The 4,950-nt window shown below is 48.6% G+C and overlaps 1 protein-coding gene across 2 annotated transcripts in view; it reads right to left on the bottom strand.

The window, feature by feature from the left end:
- The window catches only part of RXRA (retinoid X receptor alpha), a 129,024-nt gene that overhangs the window by 71,234 nt on the left and 52,840 nt on the right, over positions 1 to 4,950 (bottom strand). The gene's annotated exons all lie outside the window — the stretch shown is intronic.

The following is a 4,950-nucleotide window of genomic DNA, read 5'->3' as shown; positions in this document are numbered from 1 at the left end:
TGGAGAGGTGGAAGGGCTACTCATTAAATTTGCTGATGATACCAAATTGGGAGGAGTAGCAAACACCCAAGAAGATAGAGTTAAAATTCAACAAGACCTGAATACTCTGGAGAAGTGGGCAGTTGCAAACAGGATGCAATTCAACAAAGATAAATGCACAGTATTACGTCTGGGCCACAAAAATGTCAAGCACAAATACTGGATGGGGGATACATTTCTGGGGAGTAGTTTATGTGTAGAGTGTAAACTAAATATGAGCATAGAGTGTGATGCAGTGGCAAAAAAGGCAAATTCAGGGCCATAGCATCGAAATCGCAGGCGGTCATAGCCCCTCTGTATACTGCCTTGGTCAGGCTGCACCTTGAGTACTGTGTGCAGTTCTGGAGGCCTCACTTAAAAAAGGATGTGGGCAAAATCGAGAGTGTGCAGAAGAGAGCGACAAGGATCAGGGGTCTGGAGACTGAGCCCCATGAGGAAAGGCTAAGGGCCTTGGGAATGTTAAGTGTGGAGAAGAGGAGATTGAGGGGGGACATGATTGCTCTCTTTAAATATTTGAAAGGCTGTCATTTGGAGGAGGGCAAGGAGCTGTTCCAGTTGGCAGCAGAGGAGAGGACCCGAAGCAATGGTTTTAAATTACATGCAGGAAGGTATCGGCTGGATAGTAGGAAAACCTTTTTCACGGTCAGGGTGGTTCAAAGGTGGAATCAGCTGCCTAGGGAGGTGGTGATCTCCCCTTCACTGGCAGCTTTCAAGAAGAGGCTGGATGAACATTTGTCAGAGATGGTTTAGGGTGGTCCTGCATTGGGCAGTGGGTTGGACTAGATGGTCTGTATGGCCCCTTCCAACTCTATGATTCTATGACTCATTTTTTTAACAATATGACAGATAGGACTGTCAGGATCCTCTGTAAGGTTCTGGGGGGAGCAAGTCTGGGCTTTGCCCACCCAGTGGGCAGCCACCTCGACTTCAGATCAACCTGGCATCAAAATGCAGTTTAGTCTCCAAAATATATATAACGGGGATAAAAGGTCATCGGCCCCGGTCACACTGGGGGAAAAGGTGCAGCTTTTTTGAGCCGCATCAAAAGACACGCGCAGCAGCGGGATCAGACAGATCCCCCCAGCCGCTGCGCAGTTGCTCCCCGGCACTATCAGATGCCGGGGGGAAGCCACAGATCGGTGAGCGAGGCAGCCCGCTGTGCATGTGCGCACCTGCGCAGTTTGGCCCGGGGCCCTCGGATGCTGCTGGAGACGGGTGCGCCAGCGATCCCACGGCCGCCCCTGCTGTGGATTTTCAGGTAAGTAGTAGTGTTTTCTAGGGGTTTTTTTAATGTGCAGTTTCGCCCGGAAGGGACGGATCGGGGACGAGTGCGCTCCGCTTCCCAGATGTTGCGGTGTGATCGTGCCCGCTTGATGCGCCCCCGATCCGTCCCTCTCGCGTAGGCAAATCCTCCCGTGTGGCCGGGGCCATCTTTGTGAGGACAAGAAGATTAACAAAAAAAGATGAAAGGGGTAAAATTCAAATGAAGTAATTGTTCAGAAATAGGATTTTGCAAACATGTTACTCTCGGGAAAATATGAAAATGTGTTTAACAAAAGATGGCAGAAAATAGACAGATGGTTGGAATCGTATGAATAAGAAACTCCAAAATATGATGTAATGAATATATTTTTGTGTTATTTTATGGAATGGAAAATTTAAAATAAAACATTAAAAAAAGAAGAAATAGGATTTTTCCTGCTCCTGTTCCCTCCCCATAACCAACCGTGTGAACTGCGGAGTTTCAGGTTGGTAGTACTCTTTTCTAGGTTTTTTTTTAATGCGCGTTTTCGCCCGGAAGGGACGGATCGGGGACGAGTGCGCTCCGCTTCCCAGATGCTGCGGTGTGATCGTGCCCGCTTGATGCGCCCCCGATCCGTCCCTCTCGCGTGGCAAATCCTCCTGTGTGGCCGGGGCCATCTTTGTGAGGACAAGAAGATTAACAAAAAAAGATGAAAGGGGTAAAATTCAAATGAAGTAATTGTTCAGAAATAGGATTTTGCAAACATGTTACTCTCGGGAAAATATGAAAATGTGTTTAACAAAAGATGGCAGAAAATAGATGGTCGGAATTGTATGAATAAGAAACTCCAAAATATGATGTAATGAATATATTTTTGTGTTATTTTATGGAATGGAAAATTTAAAATAAAACATTAAAAAAAGAAGAAATAGGATTTTTCCTGCTCCTGTTCCCTCCCCATAACCAACCGTGTGAAAAAAGGGGGAAAGGAGGAACAGGGGGAAGGATACCTTGACCCAGCTGTCTGAAAGGATAAGAGAAAAGACATTTTTAGAAAAACAGGTTCAGAGATCAACCGTGGCACAGGGAGGGGTCTGCACCACATTCCGTACAGCTCTTGCCTGAGGTGATGTACTACCCAGCCTGGCGATAAGCAGCTTAGGAGAGTTTAATGGGGCAATACTGCAGCCAGCCTCCCGTCATGCACTGGGAAGGGCTCCCTCTCGGTGGGTATCCCTTTTCTCACAGAGCGGCCACAGAGCCTCTTCCTCAAGGAGTTTTCTGAGCACAGCCCAGAAAAGGCAAAGGCAGCAGACAAGCCAACAGGTTAGCAGGGACCGCCAATGGACTTTTAATAACATTCAGCTGCTGTTTAATGGGCTACAGGCAAATTGGCAATGATAGAATTGCCTACAGGAGGGTGCTGAGCTTTGACCAAAGAGGAAAACAGAGAAGGCTTCAGCAAGTCGGAGGGGTAGCTAAAAAGTCACTGTTGGTTTAGCTAGAAAGAAATGCCTGAGTTTACCTATTTCTTATTGCATTCTTGCCCAATCAAGGTGGGAGACGGCAGCCATTCTAAAAGTACAAAAATACAAGAACATTCAAAAGAAACCCACCTCCAGATGAAAATATGTGAATCAAATAAATCCACATACCCAATCCTATGAGTATTTTGCGATTGCACCGCCCAAGGATGGAATGAGGTACTGGTCAGAAAGTCAGCACTCTGGGAATCTCACCTTTCTTGTCAAAACCTCAGGCCAAGGAGCCGCCTTCAGGGCTTTGAAAGGAGAGGGTGGCAGAGCTGGACTTCAGATACAGGCACCTGGCCCAGGGCTTTAGCCCACAAACCCTTCTCCTTTAAGGTGCTACAGGACTCCTGGAACAGAGTGATGCAGCCACCCTTCTGACTGGGATAAAAAGACTCCGAGGCTGGGGGAGACTTGTCTTGGCAGTAGTATCTCCGAAAAGGATCTAGGGGTCTTAGCAGACCATACACTGAACGCAAGTCAGCAGTGTGATGCAGTTGCTAAAAAGGCAAATGCGATTTTGGGCTGTATCAACAGAAGTATAGTGTCCAGATCACGTGAAGTGATGGTAACACTTTGCTCTGCTCTGCTCAGACCTCACCTAGAGTATTGTGTTCAGTTCTGGGCACCACAATTTAAGAAGGATACAGACAAGCTGGAACAAGTCCAGAGGACTGCAAGGAAGATGGCGAGGGGTCTGGAGACCAGGTCCTATGAGGAAAGGTTGAAGGAGCTGGGTATGTTTAGCCTGGAGAAGACTAAGGCTGATTTCCCACAAGCTGCTGCTCCGTTTCAATTTCACACCATGTGCTGCACGGCCCCATTTTGCTTCGCAGCTTCTCCCGATTTTCCCGCATCTACTCAATCCTCAAAAAACAGGATTGAGTAGACGCGGGGGAAATCAGAAAAAGCCGCGGAGCAAAATGCGGCCGCGCAGCAAATGGTGTGAAATTGACACGTACAATCGGGGCAAAGGGAGGAATGAGCGCGGAGCAGCAGCTTGTGGGAAATCAGCCTAAGAGGTGATATGATAACCATCTTCAAGTACCTGAAGGGCTGTCATCTAGAGGATGGTGCAGAATTGTTTTCTGTTGCCCCAGAAGGCTGGACCAGAACCAACGGGTTGAAATTAAATCAGAAGAGTTTTCAGCTAAACATTAGGAAGAACTTCCTGACTGAGCGGTTCCTCAATGGAACAGGCTTCCTCGGGAGGTGGTGGGCTCTCCTCCTTCTCTGGAGGCTAGGTGGCCATCTGACAGCAATGCGGATTGTGTGAACTTAGGCAGATCATGAGAGGGAGGGCAGGAAGGGTTGCCTTAGGGCTTAGTTCTTGTGGCCCTTTCTTACATGCCCAGGGAAATGCTGATTGCCATTTTGGGGTCAGGAAGCAATTTTTCTCCAGGCCAGTTTGGCCCCCAGTGATCCTGGATGTTTTGTGTCATCTTCTTGGTGTGGAACAGCGGTCACTGTGGGTGTGGAGGGGGAGGTATTTGTGAATATGGAGCAGAGGTCCATCGGTGGCTATTAGCCACAAGGTATAGATAGGAACTCTCAGGCTGGGGCAAGTGATGCTCTGTATTCTTGGTGCTTGGGGGGGGGCAGTGGGAGGGCTTCTAGTGTCCTGGCCCCACTGCTGGACCTCCTGGTGGCACCTGGTATTTTTGGCCACTGTGTGACCCAGAGTGTTGAACTAGATGGGCCATTGGCCTGATCCAACATTGGCGTCTCTTATGTTCTTAATTTCCTGCATTGGGCAGGGGGTTGGACTAGATGACCCTGGGAGCCCCTTCCAACTCTATGATTCTCCATTCCTACACATGAAGGGAGCTTTGACTCTCAATAGTTCACACCTCTAAAATCTGGCTGGTCTCTAAGGTGCTAAGTAAAGGTAAAGGTTCCCTTGCTCGAAAGCCAGTCGAGTCCGACTCTAGGGTTGCGGTGCTCATCTCCGTTTCAAAGCCGAAGAGCCAGCACTGTCCGAAGACGTTTCCGTGGTCTGGCATGACTCAACACCGAGGCGCACGGACCGAAGTGGTACCTATTTATCTACTTGCAATTTCTTGCTTTCGAACTGCTAGGTTGGCAGGAGCTGGAACTAGAGACGGGAGCTCCATCCGTCAGGCAGCACACTCGGGTCTC

This window comes from Gekko japonicus, unplaced genomic scaffold (assembly GCF_001447785.1).
Source record: "Gekko japonicus isolate JY-2015 unplaced genomic scaffold, Gekko_japonicus_V1.1 scaffold2011, whole genome shotgun sequence".
Lineage (NCBI taxonomy): Eukaryota > Metazoa > Chordata > Lepidosauria > Squamata > Gekkonidae > Gekko > Gekko japonicus.
Note: the sequence above shows the minus strand (reverse complement) of the source record. Positions and strands in the feature narration are given on the sequence as shown.